The sequence below is a fragment of the Puma concolor genome, chromosome B2, assembly GCF_028749965.1.
Source record: "Puma concolor isolate L17-30 chromosome B2, mPumCon1.1.hap2, whole genome shotgun sequence".
Taxonomy (NCBI): domain Eukaryota; kingdom Metazoa; phylum Chordata; class Mammalia; order Carnivora; family Felidae; genus Puma; species Puma concolor.
Window position 1 is genome coordinate 121223974 of NC_141671.1, and position 19673 is coordinate 121243646.

The 19673-nt window shown below is 36.4% G+C and overlaps 1 protein-coding gene across 2 annotated transcripts in view; it reads left to right on the plus strand.

Annotated features, from left to right (window-relative positions):
* LOC112862002 (uncharacterized) overlaps positions 1-19673 on the plus strand; it is a 314201-nt gene that overhangs the window by 202149 nt on the left and 92379 nt on the right. The gene's annotated exons all lie outside the window — the stretch shown is intronic.

Below are 19673 nucleotides of genomic sequence, written 5' to 3' on the forward strand. Positions count from 1 at the left end.
TCCATAAGTAAATGCCAGTGATGAACACATGTTCTTGTCCCTGTTCCTATATAATCATGGCATGATGGTCCAGACCATCTATATCTACTCCCAAGACAGATAATATCAAGGTGGGAAATCCCAAAGGTACCATCCGTAATCTATATAATATGCCTGTACAATAGTTTAAGAAAATGAGTGCCCATTGTTATTTTAAATTAATAATTGCCCAGTATTTGCTTATAAAACTTTTCCCTACCAATGTCACCTTATCTGTAAGATGAGAATATAGTAGTACTCATCTTGTAGGATTATCGTGAGGATTTAATGAGCTTTTATAAAAACAGAGAGAGAGACAGAGACCAAGTGACAAAGAGTCTGGAACAGTGCCTGGGCCATTGTAAGTGCATAGTAAAATGAGGGGCTGTCATCACCATCACCATTATCATGATCATGGATTCTTTTCCAGAAAAACTGACAGGTGTATGTGATGGATTGATGCATTGGACTTAATTCTTTATTCCATTCTGCATCTATGCCTTTGCCATGGTCTCTTCCTGGGCAAAGTGTGGTTCTTCACTGCTTGAATTTGAACTTGGTCATATGACTTTTTTCGGTCAATAGTATATGAGCGAAAGTGACAATTTGCCAGTTCTAAGTATAGACATTGAGAGCCCTGTATTTCCACTTGTCCCCTTACACTTCTGCCATTGCTGTGATAAGAGTTTCCCCCGAATTTGCTCATGCCCCTGTAGCCTGGGCCCCAGAATGAATACACATAGGCCAGAGGCGCCTCGGTCAATCCACAGAACCACAGTGAGTAACAAAGCCATCCGGCCAAGCGCACCCTAGATCATCTGAACCCCATTCTGCCCACATCCACGTAAATAATAATAAGTGACCGCTGTTTGAAACCTCTGAGTTTAGGGGTAGATTGTAGTGCAACTGTAGGGAACACACACACTTCATTTTGGATATACCTACACAGAAGACCTACCCCTGACAAAGTCAAGTGATGACACCTGCTTTCTGGCTGAATTATATTACATGTTTTGCCCAAATGCTGGCTCGGGCTGTCTCTGTCTGTGAACATTGCCCAGAGTAGTGCCGCAGGAAGTGAGTGAGAGAGTGTGTGTGGGGGGGGGGGGGGGGGGGAGAGTTGAGGATTGGTGCCAGTTTCTGCCTTCTGTGTTTTTGCCACTTTCAACAGTCTGCCAGCTGGTGCAGCTGTACCCTTTGGACAAATGATGATATCCTGGACATTAGCCTAAATGGTACCACACATGTGAAGAGCTACAGCTGCTATTTGTTGTGCTTCTTGCTGTTCCTGGCTCTGTTGCAATGCCTGGGGGTGGCAAAGACTTCTACACATGAGGTGTGTCTTTCCAAGATTCATAGATAGTGTGTCTTTTCAAGATTCTAAAATTCGCTCAATGCAGCCACTAACGATGATGACCGTGCATGTGGAAAATAGGCCAGGTTCATTTTTAAATAGTTTGATTTTTTTTCCCTCAAAGTAATTATGAAAGCAAATTAATCATAGAAAAAATATAACATCATATAGTTTGTCCTTCCAGGAAAAAAAAAAAAAACTAAAACTTCACCCATACTTTTAGTATATTTTTACATTTTTTAAGGAAGGAACATTTATTCCTTTCTTTGCCTAATAATAGTCATACCAGCATATATGTAGACAGATCCTATGTGTTAACCATCCAGTAAATCAGATATGTAATTAGTTTCCACTGCTAAGTAAAAAGGTGATTTGTTCTGCATATGTGTCCTGGAATAATTGAAAATCATTATTAACTAGCACATGCTTCTGTCTAACGCGATCCATCTCAAAAATTTCTGAACTTGGTTTAAAACCAAAAAATGTGAAAATGAGAATAAATGTGAGCCCAACAGAATATGTTATTCAACATATTTTTAGTCCATCCCAAACTGAAAGTGATTTTTATTGATGCTATTGGAGATGGGGAAAAGAATAAAAAGAGAAAAAAAAAAAGGTGAATTATATTTATGGTCCAGCCAGAGGTAATAATTTACTGAGATGTAGTATAACCACCCTTCGGAGCATTATCAGTGGAGATGTAAGGAAATAAATATATAGAGTAGTTTTTTTCAACCCTGGTGGCAAAAGAGACACTTGGGGAACTTTTTAAAACTATCAGTGCCAAGCTTAACCCAAAGCCTTCTAATTTAGCTGGTCCTGGGTGGGATCAAGGAATTCATGCTTTATGGAAACACCCCTCATGAATCTAATGTGTGGGGTTAACCCCGCTAGTATACGGCATTTTGAAATTGTCTTAAGTCCAAGAGGATGTTAAAATGAATACACTGCCTATTTTCAGACTTCTTTAGAGGATTTGAACTTCCAAGTAGGGTTTTGGAGGAAAGAAGCAGAGATTGACACAAAGAAGTGTTTTTTCTTTTAAAATCAATTCTGTGATTTGTATTTTCTCAAGTTTTACAATTTCAATCAGCCAAACTTAGATTCGTTAATTCACGAGATGGTGATCTTTGCCCATTAATTGCCTTTATCGGTATTTTTACCCGATGTCAGTCTAGATTGCATTTTCATATCTGTCTTCTTTGTAAACCTGTGACTTCACCCAGAGGTGTGCTGGAGCAGCTTAAGGGTGCTTGCAAAAGTGGCCTGTGCATGTCTCTTTCAACTCTTAGGTTCAGGAATGTCGAGTTGGTAGAATGAAATTAGCCACGAGAAAAGTGTTTACATCATGGAAATTGGCGAATGCTAAAAAACCAGATACTCTCTGATCCCAGAGATGATTATTAAACATTTAGTAGCACACGCTGATTTCAGTGGAAGAGAATTATGGCACATAAGTTGATTTTTTTAGTTGTTTATCTCTGATATCTTAAAATCAGAAGTCGTGATTTTTAAGTACCTATTAATCTGGGGGGAAAGTAACCTACATTTTACAAGATGCCTCTCCTGTATTTTTTTTCCTATTGAATCCCCTTCCTCATTTTACCCTTTCCACCCACAACAGAAATTCCCACATATTCTGTGCTGGGAAGAGATTACTAAAGTTAGCTGAAAATCATTCTCTGCCGTCTCATGCCTCCACTTACGACCCCATACCAGTGTTCGGTTTTTCATCTCAGCTACACAGCAGCCCTTTTTTGTTTGATGAAAAAAGATAACCAATAAAATAAATTAGCAGTCTTATGATTGACCCTATTTTTTTGTTATTCAAGGAAACCCAAAATGAAGCAAAATAACCAAATTTTGCCAAGGAAAACATTTTCAACCATTTCAATTACTGTTTTAATTGGCTAGGTCTGGCTGCCAGATTATCTTCTAATCTCTACAAGAATGTTATTTGGGAAAAGTTGAAATATGGCCTGCATGGAAGCCACATTCATCTCTTCAGCACATTCTAGTTGGAATAACTCCCTCAGCATACTGGAATCATATTAGAATAAAATTGGCAGTTCCTGGAAGAACATAATCCATAGATCATATAAAAGCCTAATTCACTATCAGCATATTATTGAAAAGTCTGAAAAATGTTGTGTGCCCGAGTCCAAGATAAAGAAAAGTGAGGATACTGAGATGTTTGTATAGCAAATACCTCTGGACAATGTGCAGAAGTATGTGTGTGTATGTGTATGTGTGTGTGCAGGACTGTGTATGTGTCTGTGTGTGTATTAATATAACAATAGAAGGAAGAAACTGGTTGCAGTTATTTGAATTGGTTTCATGAAAGCATCTTGGGCTGTGGGGTGTGTTTTACGAAGATTTTATAGAGAAATAGTCGCAGATCCTTATCAGACTTGGTTTAGAGACAGGAAAAGCCTTTTCTTGTTTGTTTTAGCCAAGTCGTGAAGAGATTGATTTTATGACTAGATTATTACATTTTCAGACTGCCATTTCGGTGTGTTCTCGTTCAAGTGGGATGAAGTTACTCTGCACATTATTATTTAACATTTATTTGTAGTCAGATTCCACAGACACCAGAAAATACACAAAAAAATATGTGCTGCTATGATAACCAATTGGGTTCTTACCCTAGAACCCTAGTCTTTTCAGTAAATTTGGGTTGTCCGGCACTGTATTGAAATCACAAAATTTAAACTAAAGTAAAGATTACCAGCATCTGTTTCATATGTTGGGACAAGGCCACCACGAAGGAGCATGCATGATTGTGCATTGATAGCCAGAAGTTTTGTTGTAGTTGCTCAGAGTAAATACTTCTCTGAGAATCTACCCTGTGGTGTCGTTAAGGGGTGTGGAGAAGTTTCTTTGGAATTAACAGGATTAAACGACTGGAACTGGGATCCCACACATTTGTCTTCTTTGATCAGCTTCTTTATAGGCATCTGCAGCAGAGAAAGAAGAAGCTTGCAAAGTCCAGTCCACATGATTTAATTCCACAGTGGCACTCATTCACTCAAAAATTATAAACACAATGAATCTCTAGATCTGAAGCTGTCGAGGGAGAAGGGCATGCAGGGATAGAGAGAAGTACAAATTTATGTTCAGGTGAAAAGAATCTCAGGAGTCCCAAAGCCCATATGTCTCTGATGATCTACAGGGACCATCAACCATTTCTTACCTTCCTGGTTGATGAATTGCTTATTTCTACAACTAACAGATGTTCTCAACTTCTCAGTGGCATTTGTGATGCTTTAGGCTTAAGAGGAACACCTTGAGCTGAATCACTGGTCCAATTTCCCTCAAACTTTATTGTCTTTACCAACCTTGTATCTGTATTACACCATCATCAGACCTGATTGAAAGTCTAATATATCTTCTGTATCTCCTCACTTCTCCATCCTGCACGCAGATTTTTCAGTAGAGATTGAACAGAGCATGGCAATGAGACCAGCAGCACTTTCACAACAGTGCCTGAAGCTCGTATCAACCAGAATCCTAACAGCAAGCCCAACGCAACCACCGCCAGGGTCTACATGCTGCCCCAGAGCAGGTTGGCATCCTCTTGCAGGGCAGCACTTTTCAACTTCTTGTCTTGGCACCGATTTGTATGGATCAATTGCCATAAAATCATGTGGTTTGAAGCCATCTTAGGGTACCGAGTTTGTAAATGAGTTAGTTTTTATAATACAAATTAGAACCCTTTAAAGCTTATTTTTGTGTCAGTGTCTCTCTCACTTGCATGCATTCTGGTGTACTTTGCAGGAGAGAATAGAGTTGCAGTTAACTGCTCAGAAACTGTACATCACTATAGCCCAACAACCAAGTGAGAGAGACTGCTACTGATGGGTCAATAACAACTGTGGAGATTCTGAATCATTGGAGCGCTCGACAAAAGAAAGCTAATGGATGATGTGAAAATCCACATATGCCCATGAGAGTATATTGAGCACATAAGTGTTGTTGCTTGGTGTGTTCCTGAGAAGAGACATTTGAGAACCACTGTTTTGGAGTCAGAAGCAGCACAGAAGAATTCATTTCAGCTCCAAATGGGTTATTTAACCACTGGCTGTCAGACATGTAGACAGCGTCATGTTTTAGTTTGGCCTAGATTTGTAATGGGATGCGCCTAATTCCTTCAATGAAATGAAACTTTAATGAATCTTTAGGTAGAACTCTTAAGTGCCAAAAAACCATTTTCCCAGAGCTAGTGTGAACTTCTTGACAAACTAAAGAATTTACTCTTTTTGAGCCAAGAGGAAACCTCTGTTTGTTATAGACTCCCATGCCATTTGATTATTGAGGGAGAAGGAATGGGAGCGGTGTCCAAAACAGATGGGAAGGTGAGCACCACGTGCTTATTGTCCCTGGGAGTGGACCCTTCCTTGCCCTCAATGTATGTGCTAAATGAAGTCGGATGTGGTCAGTCAAGTGGTTGTAGCTAAATTAGACTGTTCATGGGAATCAGCTTCTTTGGCCTATTACAGAGACCTTAAATACCATTTTATAAATCCTGAAAATAAGTCTTTCTCTAGATAAACATCAGTAAAGCAAGGATTGGGGGGATACTAATAAACACCTTACATTTATAGAGATCTTATAGATTTTATACTTGGAAAAAATACTATTTTGTAACCTGACATGGCAGCCAATACAGGAAAACCAATGAAAGATTCACATGCAGGGAGAGTAGTGTTCCTACAGCAGGAAATAATTATGGTCAGCCATGTGGGAGTAGAGTCATCCCAAAGTTAGCTGACTACAGTGGATTAAGTTCACATCTGGCTGATAGAGACGATCCAAAAATGATTCTGGGAATGCAGGAAAGCATTTGACAGGGCTGTGATTTTGTCTATCTTTGTGAGCACCAGCTGACAGTGCTTCATCCATGCATTCATTATGACATCATTTTATGGACAATTCATGGACCAAGAAGATCTGAGAATCCCTGGGGTGATGGGAAATGCCACGGACATCCATGGTCTTGGATGCTCAGTGAGTAAACAATGATTTTTAAGCAGTTCCCAAGGCCTGAGAAATAGTTGGTTGTCACCCAGGTCTACACCCTTCAGCATGAGTTTTCTTGGGGAGGAGCTGGATATGTCTGCAAGCCCCATACTGGCCCCACATGTCTCTAACTAACTAGAGTAAAAAAAGCTAATATGGAGGAGATTGTCTTGAACTGAACTCTTATGGAAAATGTTTGCACGAGGAGTCTGAATGCTAAGACACTAATGTCTCGTTTCATTGGTGCCAGTTAATGCCCTGTCATAGCACTGGCATGCGTAAGGCATGAGTGCAGTGTTGCTCTGGAAAAACAAAAAGAAATTCAGAAAATTCTTACACCTGCATGCCTAAGCCTTCATGATTATAATATTTTAAGCATTATATGGAAAGATACACTTTCAGCTTAGTAGATAATAGGTACAGATACATGCACACATATATATATTCATACTCATATATAGATATATATAGAATCATCCATCTTGGACATTCAACTGACTTTTCCTATATTAGCTCTCATAACTCTCAAGATTCTACATGATATCTAAACTAGGCTTATTTTCTTCCATCATACCTCTATTCTGCATTTCCACTCCTACCTCAGCTGAGTATCACTATTCTCTGTAATTCTTGTTTAAGACAACTGAAAAGATACGATTAAGTTTCTCTGAAAGATGTGACCAATGACTTTGTCCTCTGCCAGCTTTCAGGACTTTGTTTACATGTCTCTCATTTTACATTCCATTGCTTCTTGTAGTCATCATTATTTCAGTACATGCTCAAAGATCTGGAGTGTGCATCTCAATACATGTTACATTTTGGAAATGATCTGTTAGCTTTTATTTTAGGCAGCTTTGCTTGTGAAAAACAAAGCTGATCTGTATTTTTCACTTAGGTAACTTGACTTCTCTTTTTGTGACTGAACCCAACCAACCAAAATATTCACATTCAGTGCATATTTGTAGTCAGGTAACAAAAATCTGTAGTCAGTGCATATTTGTAGTCAGTTAACAAAAGGGCCAGGTACAGAAATGATTGAATTTGCAAATTGATCTCCAGTGCCATAATCTCTCCCTTTGGCAGTAATATCGCTAGACCTCCAAGTTTAAAAGATCTGTATCTCTGGTTAGAGGGCTTACGAGGAAAATGCTTTTTTGGCCTGTTGAAATTGTTCTAACTAAATTCATTTTACTTCTTGAACTCATGATATCAAGTTAGATATTTGCTGAATATAGATAAATGAATGGTATTCTCTCAACTAATAGACATGCCCTTAGTTCTGAATGGACCAATTTCAACATCAAACATGTTTAACTTAGCAAACATAAATTGACCATGGGTTTCTTTTGGCAGCTACTAATTTGTATGTCTGCTTGTTCACAAGATGTATATTACTCCTTTATGACCCTGTGCCACATGAATCATATGAACATTACTGATTCCTGATAAAACATACTGAGTATTAAAGCACTATCACATTCCTTCAAGTATTATCTCACTGTGTATGTTTATGAAAATATCAGTAAACTTTCAGTGATACTAATAACACAGTGATTATTTTACCATTTTGCATTCCCGCCAACAGTGTAAGAGGGTTCCCCTTTTTCCACATCCTCACCAACATCTGTTGTTTCCTGAATTGTTAATTTTGGCAATTCTGACAGGTGTGAGGTGGTATCTCATTGTGGTTTTGATTTGTATTTCCCTGATGATGAGTGATGTTGAGCATCTTTTCATGTGTCTATTAGCCATCTGAAAGTCTTCTTTGGAAAATGTCTATTCATGTCTTCTGGCCATTTATTCACTGGATTATTTGTTTTGGGGTATTGAGTTTGACAAGTTCTTTATAAATTTTGGATACTAACCCTTTATCCTCTATGTAATTTGCAAATATCTTCTCCCATTCCGTCGGTTATCTTTGTTGATTGCTTTCTTTACTGTATGTACAGAAGCTTTTTATCTTGATGAGATCCCAATAGTTCATTTTTGCTTTTGTTTCCCTTGACTCCAGAGCCATGTCTAGTAAGAAGCTACTGCAGCTGAGGTCAAAGAGGTTGCTGCCTGTTTTCTCCTGTAAAGTTTTGATGGTTTCCTGATTCACATTTAGGCCTTTCATCCCTTTTAAATTTACTTTTGTGTATGGTGTAAGAAACTGGCTCAGTTTCATTCTTCTTCATGTCACTGTCCAGGTTTTCCAGCACCATTTGCTGAAGAGAGTGTCTCCCCACCCCACCCCCAATTGAATATTCTCTCCTGCTTTGTTGAAAATTAGTTGGCCATACATTTGTGGGTCCATTCTGGGTTCTCTATTCTCCTCCATTGATCTATGTGTCTGTTTTTGTCCCTGTACCCTACTGTATTGATGATTACAGCTTTGAAATACAGCTTGAAGTTCTGAATTCTGATGCCTCCAGCTTTGGTTTTCTTTTTCAAAATTACTTTGGCTATCCGGAGTCTTTTGTGGTTCCATACAAATCTTAGGATTGTTGGTTCCAGCTTTTTGAGGAATGCTGGTGTTAGTTTGCTAGGGATTGTGTTGAATGTGTAGATTGCTTTGGGTAGTGTTGACATTTTAACAATATTTGTTCTTCCAATCCATGTGCATGGAATGTTTTTTTTCATTTTTTTGTGTGTCTTCTTCAATTTCTTTCATAAGCTTTCTGTAGTTTTCAGCATACAGATTTTTTACCTCTTTGGTTAGGTTTATTCCTAGGTATCTTATGGTTTTTGGTGCAACTGTAAACGGGATCAATTTCTTGATTTCTCTTTCTGCTGCTTCATTATTTACGTATAGAAATACAACCAATTTCTGTACATCGATTTTATATCCTGCTACTTTGCTGAATTCCTGTATCAGTTCTAGCAGTTTTTTGGTGGAGTCTTTGGGGTTTTCCACGTAGAGTATCATGTCATCTGTGAAGACTGAAAATTTGACTTCTTCCTTGCCAATTTGTATGTCTTTTATTTCTTTTTGTTGTCTGATTGCTGAGGCTAGGAGTTACATTCAGTACTATGTTGAACAACAGTGGTGAGAGTGGACGCAAACTGGTGCAGCCACTCTGGAAAACAATATGGAGGTTCCTCAAAAAGTTAAAAATAGAACTTCCCTATGACCCAGCAATTGTGCAACTAGGTATTTATCCAGAGGATGCAAAAAAGCTGATTTGAAGGGGCACTTGTAGCCCAATGTTTATAGCAACGCTATCAACAATAGCCAAATTATGCAAAGAGCCCAAATGTCTATCAACTGTGAACACACACGCACACACACACACACAATGGAATATTACTTGGTGATCAAAAAGAGTAACTGCAACATTTGCAACAACATGGATGGAACTAGAGTGTATTATGCTAAGTGAAATAAGTCAGAGAAAGATAAATATCATATGATTTCACTTATATGTGGAATTTAAGAAGCAAAACAGATGAACATAGGGGAAGGGAAGGAAGAAAAAGATGAAAACAGAGAGGGAGGAAAACCATAGGAGACTCTTAAATATAGAGAACAAACTGAGGGTTGCTGGAGGGAGGTAGGTGGGGGGATGGGTTAAATGGATGATGGGCATTAAGGAGGACATTTGTTGGGATGAGCACTGGGTATTATGTATAAGTGATGAATCACTGGGTTCTATTCGTGAAACCAATACTATACTGTATGTCAACTAACTTGTATTTAAATAAATTAATTTTTAAAAAAGAAAACACTCTCTATTTTAAAGAGGAAAACCAAGAAATAAAAGTTTTAGCAAGGCACTCATTCTCATATTGAATCTACAATTTTCAGTACAATTTTTTTTTGTAATTGTTATTGTCTGATTTAATGTCTGCTTTAAGAAAAAAAGAAAAAAACACTGGCGGGCACCTGGGTGGCTCAGTCGATTAAGCATCTGACTTTGGCTCAGGTCATGATCTATGGTTCATGAGTTCAAGCTCCGTGTCAGGCTCTGTGCTGACAGCTCAGAGCCTGGAGCCTGCTTCAGATTCTGTGTCTCCCTCTCTCTCTGCCCCTCACCCACTCACAGTCTGTCTGTCTGTCTCTCTCTTTCAAAAATAAATAAACATTAAAAATTTTTTAAAAAAGAAAAAAAAAGCCAAATTAATGTGGCTTTAAATGATAGATATAGAGACTTTAGTGTTTCATTTAACAAGAAGCCAGTGCAATATTTAATTTTAAATGAAATAGACAAAAATCAGTTAATATGTACATTGCCAGTCAAAGCTATTCTATGTTATTATGAAATACCAGACTTATTTTAATATATATTTATCCAAAAGATTAAACATATTTCAGTGACAGGCAATGTAGTATCTTATACAGAATATGGGCATTAGCATCGGGCCGACCCAGATTCATATTATATTTTTGCTACTTAATAGCTGTGTACCATTGGTACAAACTTAAACCAAACCTTAGATTCTTCCTCTGTAAAAAGGGAATAATTATACTTTTTTTAAAAGCTATAGTGACATGTTCATTGAAGCACTATTCATAATAGCAAAACTGGAAGAAAAAAAACACCTCAGTGTTCAATTCCAGTTGTATTCATCAAATGTTGACACAGTAATGCATGTAAAAAAGCATCTCCAAACTCAGCTATCTGCAATAGCAAGCATTTATTCTAATGCTCATGTGTCTGCAGATCAACTGTGATTGGCTGATTTAGACTAGGCTTGACTGGGCTGCTCTCTGGTGACAGTATTTGGCTCCAAGGTCCAGTTTGGGTTCAAATCTGTTCCAGATGTGCTTATTTGGGGTCCCAAGCTGAAAGGACCAGCATCTATCTCCAGTGAGTCATCAAGGCATTAGAGCCAAACCAATTTGGGCAAGCACAATTATCATCTCTGCCTAAAATTCATTAATTTCCATTGGCCAAAATAAGTTCCATGGCCAAGTCTGACAGTGTTAGAAAATCATCTGCAGTCAGAGGGGAGAGAAGCAAATATTTGCTGTTTAATAATCCAAACCATCACAGTAGCTAAGTAGTATTTTAGTGACTAAGCAACATTCATGTGATAAAGGCTTATCTATCATTGAAAAAATAAAAGTGTAATAGGGAAAAAATGATTGGCATGGTAATATGCTTATGATCTGTTTTCAAGGGAAAAATACACTATAAAAAGACATCTGTGTGGAAAATTGTAGGAAGATTTTGGAACAAAATACTAACTAACTGGTTATCTTTGAGGAATGAGATATTGGATGATTTTGATTTCTTCCCTTCTACATGTTTTTCAGTGTTTTCCAAGTCAGCTGGATTGATTACAGATTATTTTTTGTCATTTTAAACACTTTATTAATAAAACTTGTTTTTCCAACTTTAGGAAAACTTAACTTCTTATTTGGAGTGAGAGTATCACCACATTACTGTGGCTCAAGTGAGAAAAGAAATGAGAGAGTATGTTGTAAATTATAAAGCAGAACAAAATGCAGGAGATTATTTTTTATAATAATGGATTATAAAAATCCATTGGATTATGTCTTAAATTCCAGTATTCTATATTTAAGTAGTCTTTCTTTGGAATACAAAAAATGTTTTTATTTCATCCTTATTCCCAAAAGATATTTCTACTGAGTATAAAATTCTAGGCTGACGTTTCTTTACTTTCAGAGCTTTGAAGATATTATTTTGGCTTCCAGTGTTATTATTGAGAAGTCTGCTTTGGTTTAATTTTTATTTGTTTGAAATTATTTTATCTTGTTTCTCTTTTAAGATCTTTTTGTCTTTGGTGTTATGCTTGACAACGTATCTAGATGTGCTTTTTATTTTTGGACTTCCTGAAGCTAAAAGTTGATATCTATCAGTGATGGTTGAAAATTCCAAATCATTAACAATTTGAATCTTTCCTTGTTTACATTCTTTCTCCTTCCCTGTCTATCTCTGTCTCTCTTTCTCCATCTGAAACTTCAGTCACCTTCTGTATCTTCTGTTTTGCTTAACTCTAGTTCATATTTTTAAACTCTGTGCCTGTACTACATTCTGCCTAATGCCTTTATTTTCAGATTCATTCTGTGGTTCTTTTTTTCACATGCATCTAGTGACTTTTGAAAAGTTTCTTGTTCTTAATAATCTTGATGTCTTGCTTCTTGAAAGATGTGGCTGATACTCATTTCATAGTCTGTATATGTCTTTTCAAAAGCTACAATACTTTGAGTTTGATTATTTTGGTGATTCTCATTCACAGTTGTTTGTATGGCTTTAATCTCCTTCTGAGAATATTCTTTACTAGTTCATTTACTGGGATGTTACCATTTGCAGGCTGTTGGTTTTGGATTTTTTTTTCTTCTCTGATATCTCCCCTTGCATAGACTCCAGGCTTTGTCTCTACTTTGCCCATGCAGCTGTGGGTCACCAAGTATGGCAGATGCCCTCGGGGCAAACAGTGATTTTGGAACTAATCTCTTCCTTTGTATTTATAACTTCTTACTGTCTATCCGTCAAGATTTCCTTGTCTTTCCCATCAATTTAGACGAGTAATACAAAAATATATTATTTTACAAACACTTATTCAGTAATTGTAAGTATTATTTTCTGAAAGAGTTTTTCTGGACAACTATCCTACCGTATTTTCAAAAATAAAAGTACCCAATCATCTTGTTAAATTACCTGCTTACCTGAAGACAAATGAAAGCTCTGTATCGATATGTGCTATGATATGCATGTAGAAATCCCTGAAACTAATCCCATACCTGGCACATATAAGGCAATGAAGGAATAAAGAAGAAATGAATGGAATCAATTATATAATCTTATATCATAAGATCTTTGAAAACTAACTACAAAGTCAAGAAGTGTAAGCCATGTCTATTTTCCCAAAGGATTTGGAAGTCATTTAACATTTTTCATTTTACTATAAAGATGCCTGAAAGAGATTTCATAGCCTAGTGAAAATGTTAATTATCTGAGAAAATTAAAAAATAAAATATCGCTAAAAATCTATAATTTATGCATAACTACATATTTTTAAAAAATTAATGGCAACCAGCAGAGAAACTGCAATTTGATATCAGGCCACTATACTTTAATTGCCTAGTTTTAACTTGTTTGCAGCCAAGAACAAGGCAATCTGATGGGTGTCTTTATCCCTAACTTTATTTGGTAGAAAATTTCTGTCCTCTACACAAATGAGCCTAAATAATAAAGGGGAAAAAATACAATTCGTGCTAAAAACACCTATATTTTAGGGAAAAAATTGGAGCTTGAGTCCTAGAGGAAGATTTGAAGCATAGTAACTTATTTTTTATGTTAATCAGGTATATATGGCCCGATCACAAAAAGCTGAATTCCATGGGTTGTATTTTTTTTTTATTTTTAGGTTTTGTTTTGCTTTGCTTTTTGAATATTCACAATTTTGTAAAGCCAAGCATTTAAACATGGAAATATGAAATTTTTATATACTTTTACTGGGATGTTCCTAAGCTTTCTTTAAAAAACTGCATTGGTGAAATTTCCCAGGAAAAGGGCAGACCTGTGTTAGTGTGTATGTGCCTGTGTGTGTGTGTGTGTATGTGTGTGTGTGTTGTGTCTACCTGTGTGTTTACACTTGTTTGTGGTTCACATATTTTGTGGTTAAATTATCCAAAGTTTGTTCCCTCCCTTCTGATGAAGACTTGCATTCCAACTTCATTGCAGTGTGCCGTTCTTCTGTGTGGTTTGCTTTTTCTTGCATCTGAAAATAATTTGGGAGAAACAGAAACATAAAATTTGATTTGGCCTGAAAAAATTTTTCTTCATTTCTTTTTAAAATGTGACCAGTCCAGCCATTTCCATATAAGGATAAAGAGTCAAAGACTGGCTAATCCAGGAAAAATGTGAACCTGAAGACTTCTTCACATTGGATATTTGGACGAACCAATCCTAAAATATCCAAGACTTATTCCTTGGCTCCGAGAATTGCAACATCATAAGGATAGCTCTTTCCCCATTAGTGGCAGTTCTTTTGCTTGTTCACACTTGGCCATTGAGATTTTCTTAAGATTCTTCTTGAAAAAGATTGAGTTTAAGTAGAATGAACCCTGCACTCCTAAAGTCATAAGAGATGCAAGGCAAAATGATTTTGTTTTGCAAAATATTTAAGTCTGGAGGATTTCACTCCAAAATTAGACCAAAAATAGAAACCATTTTCTAAACTATGGAACATCCAATTCAATGAAACACCACCCAGGCATATTTACAAAAGTTTTGAAACTATGGTATGTGTTTATTATAAAATTAAATGGAAAAGTAAGCTCTAAAATTATATGATGCTACATTAGTACAACTAGGACTTCCTTTAAAGCTGTAATAGAAAAACAAATCAGATAAAAATACACCATCGAACTGTTAATAGTCTTTATCTTTTGTTTAGAGAGTATGGGTCTTCTCAAAAACCTGTCACTTTTCTAAACTCAATGAATGTGGGTATTTTATGATTTTATTTCCGTATTATTGATGTATACAGTTATTTTGAAGGGCAGTGTGTTAAGGTAGAACAAGTTTCCAGAAACCTAGATTCTGATTCTGTTCTCTACCATCTAGTCATGAGAGCTTTATAGTGGAATATACTGGAATAGTCCAAAAATACTATTATCCTGAGACTATATTTCATTCACACCTTATTCTGGTGGTTTATAGAGAATGTATTTTCTATTTTGTTTACATTATATAAGGAATAAGATAGCTATTTAGAAACGTATTTGTAGTGACAGATGTCACAAATCACATTTTTTCACTTTGAAGTGACATTTCAGATCCAAACATTTGCCTTGATGACCAAAAAATGGCTGGATCTGGCAAGCTTTAAAGTGATTGCTCTGCTTTATGTGGAGAATAAGCACCGATGTGTAATACTAACAGAATACAAACAAAGGTGGGTTAGGAACCATTGCTTTTATGGATTTCTATGTGTTAGGTTGTCCTATGCAAAGGCACATTTCTCTGTTAGATATTGTTGTAAATCCTCAGGCTGTAGTAGGTATTAATCGTAGGAAATACTTCATGTGAATTTATATACCAAATAACGAAGTTTTCTCTCAACCCGAATTTTTACATCATCATACTCAGTTAACTTAGTTCTAAAATAAAACCATGAAAGTTTCCAGAATTTTTAACTCTAATGTATACCCTGGTTCCAGTTTTTAAGCTGACATAATCCAGTTTTCAGCATGAACTGTAGAATGTGCCTTCAGTTCCTTAGAAGTTATATACTTTTCTATTCTTTACTGTATTTCAACAGGAATACTTTTCCCTTTAATCAACGGCTGATACATTTTGGTACCTTCAAGTAATACCTTCTGTGGATATGATTTCTTAGAAGTTTTTTGAAAAATGTTATAAAATAGCCTACAGGAGACCACAAACATTCCCCTGCAACATAGTGCAAATTATATGCAAGTCTCATGAACAGCCTACCTATTTAAATTATCCAGTAGAGAGTTCTAACAGTGGTTTGTGAAATTGTAGCCTGTGCCATTTAAGGCAGACCAATTGCCTTAACTGTTTTAAGAGCACATTTGTCTCGACCAGTCTGGTTGAATTTTTTTCAAGGAGAAAGTCATTTTTCAAGCAGTAAACATTCTTATGGATATGAAATCCATATGGAAACCTGGGCATTGTCAAGCAAATACTGGTGGATATTTTGAAAGACCATGGTCATCACTCAATCAGATTCAGATGGGTTTTATTCAAGATGATTATAGACTTCATATTTTAGTCGAATGAGGCTAATGAACAAAATTTTAGGTAAAAGCAAATATTGTTGCTTTATTGTGTCTCATTAAAGTTTTTAACATTCTGTATTATACATACTGATTGACCTAGCTTGGGTAATGGGCTCACCACATCCCTTAGGAAGCACAGATCTCTAAAGCAAAACTGGGATACTATTAACAAATGGATGGGAATGAACTTTGAGAAGGCAAAAAAAAAAAAAAAAAAAAAAATCCAGTGCTTTTGATTTCTTTTCCTTGTTTCTTAAGTTACAGCCAATAAGGTATATGCATGAAAAATATTAGTTTTCCCTACAAGTGCTAATTATTTGAAATATTTTTTTCTCTTTCTTTCTCTCTTGTTCCCTCCCTTCCTTCTTCCCTCCTTCCTTATTTCCTTCCTTTTGACTTTCTGTCATTCCACCCTTTCCCCTGCTTCCTTACTCCTCCCCTTCTTCCCTTCTTCCCTTCCTTCTATCATGGCCACACTGGCATTCCAAAGCACAATATTGGAGGTACAGGCCTAGTTCAAGTTGACAATTGGCACTCAGAATCAAATCAAACAATGATTTGTTTATCATGGCTTTTTTCAGTTTTAGCTTGCTACAAAGTCATTTAGATATGTGTGAAGCATTAAGCTATTCTTTTCTTATAATAAAATAGTCATTGCTCTTTCAAAATTTAAAAAGATAGATTTTTTTCAATTTCAAGTATTCCTCCAGATATATTTCTGAAAGTCCTATGCTCTGCTGTAATAAAATAATTATAGAGTTAGAAAAGTATTTTTAAAAGAAAAAAATTGTGGAAATGGGTCTAGGACTATTGGTTTGCTTCTCAGTGTGCTCAGGGCTGCTTTTTGATATTAAATAAGTAATATTTTTTATATTAAAATTGGTTCAAATTTATATAATGACATCAACAATGTCTTTAAAATAGTGCCCTCTTTAAATAGGGCACTACTTTAAAATAGTGCCCTCTCAAACACTAGAAATTTTATGTTCTGCAGGAGAGCAAGCTGGAGAGCTTTTGTGGCATGGCACAAAACCTTTCCCAAAGGTGCTGTTGTCGTTGGTGTTAGAAGTTGCATTTTCCCCACCTACCATTCAGTCTATTATAAGTTTCATGATTGAAATCTTTCCCATTTTTCTTTTATCTCCTCCTGCAAATCATTGCCTGAAAGTCCAGCTAATGATGTGCATCTTACATATTGGCTGAATTTTCCATATTAGACTAGAAGATGCTGTATATACATGGTTCAAGGCTTGTTTATGATTGTGCATCACTAACCCAGTAGAATCCTCCCAAAGACAAGCTAATCTTGATTGCAGTTATGATGATTCACATTTTTTAAAAATCTAAGCGTATATATAGAGAAATCATTTTATACTAAAGTAATACAGTCAATGGGGCTGATTTCAAACTATCTCTTTAAAATGCATATGCTTATAGAGGGAGGTAAGAGTTCAATTAAAATTTCAGTAAGAAGAGAATTCCACTTCTGAGAAGATGGAGTAGATACACTTTTTCTTATTCCTCCTGCTATGGACAACTAAAAATCATACAAATATATAAGAAGACTGAAAGATGAGAGAAGAAGGCAGACTGACTAGGGACCTCAGGACCCAAGAAATGACACAGTGGTGAGTTCCTTGTGTTTTATTTTTGCCTCATATATCCCAGACTTGGAACCAAAGAAACTGGTAACTAAGAAACACAAGTGGATACAGACCAAAAAAGCCCCAACCAAAGCCTGCTCTCCATAGCTAAAGGGCCAGGAATAAGAGAGTCTAGCAAGAAAGAAAAATTTTAGACAGTAACCACTCTACTTTAGCTAAATACCACAGGAAAACAACATCAACAGTATGGACCCACCCGCACCCATGCCTGCAAATGCTGACAAGGAAGTCTAGACTTCCACCATCATCAGGCTATGAGGAGTGCCCTCCAACATTGGGGTATTGTCAGGGAAGCCTAGTGAAGCATCAGAATTTTCACCACCATCCAGCAGTAATGAGGCCATCTCCCCACTCTCTCAAGTCACATGCAGAGCAGTAGAATGTATTCCTTTCTCTAGGATGCTATCAGAGGATGCTTAGTGAGGAGCATGAATTTTCACCTCCATCTAGCAGTAATAAGGAGTCCCTTCTCTTTTCGGAAGCCAACAGAAGCTGGAAGGGAAACCAGAAACACATCTAGCAGTAATGAGATAATACCCACACTTTACCTGCCACAGTGCTGTGAGAGGAAGCTAAAACTAAACCCAATAAAATTACCAGATACATGAAGGGACACTACATAATGTTTAAATGTCAGTTCACCAAAAAGACCTACGAATCCTAAATGTATATGCACCAAAGAGCAGAGCAGCAAAATATGGGAAGCAAAAACTGATAGAACTGTAAAAAGACATAAATTAGTCCACAGTAATAGTTGAAGATTTCAGTATCCTTCTCTCAATAATTTATAGAACAACCAGACAGAAAACCAGCATATATGTAGAAGAACTCAACACCACCATCAATCAGCCCACAGGCTTGAATTGACATTTATAGAAAACTCCCCCAACACCAGCAGAATATACATTCTTCTCAAGGATCCATGGAACTTTGCTGAAATAGACTATATCTTGGGCAGTGACACAAACTACAGCACATTTAAAATAATTGAAATTATACAAAGTGTAGTCTTAGACCACATTGGAATCAAACTAGATACCAGTTGTAAAAAGATAGCAGAAAAACTTCTAACCATTAGTTTATTTATTTATTTTAACGTTTACTTATTTTTGAGACAGGGCGAGACAGAGCATGAACAGGGGAGGGTCAGAGAGAGGGAGACACAGAATCTGAAACAGGCTCCAGGCTCTGAGCCGTCAGCACAGAGCCTGACGCGGGGCTAGAACTCACGGACCGCGAGATCATGACCTGAGCCGAAGTCGGCCGCTCAACTTACTGAGCCCTAACTTACTGAGTTAGGGGTTAGGCGCCCCTAACCATTTGGAAACTAAACCTGAGTCAAAGAGAATGTCTCAAGGAAATTTAAAAAAATACATTGCATTGAATGAATATTAAAAAACAACATATCAAACTGTGGGACATAGCTAGTGCAGTTCTAAGAGGGAAATTTATATCACTAAATGCTTATATTAGGAGAGAGGAGATGCCTCAGATCAATAATCTACACAAATAAGTTTTATAACTTAAAATTGGCCAAATCTTCAAAAAGCACAAGTTACCACAACTCACCCAATATGATATAGATAATTAAGATTATTGCAATAGCACTAAGTAGAACTATTAAGAAAATTGAATTTATAATTTTAAAACTATACAGATATTTAAAGAACAGCTAACATCAATTATACACAATATTTCCCAACAAAAAATAGAATAGGAGAAAACATTTCTGAGTTAGTTTTATGAAGCTAATATTACCCTGATACCAAAATAAGACAAAGGTAGTACAAAAATGAAAAGTAAGGACTAATAACCCTCATTAATATAGGAGCAAAAATCCTTAGCAAAATATTAGCAAACAGAATTCAGCAATATATAAAAATAATTATATGTCATGACAAAGCAGAGTTTATTTCAG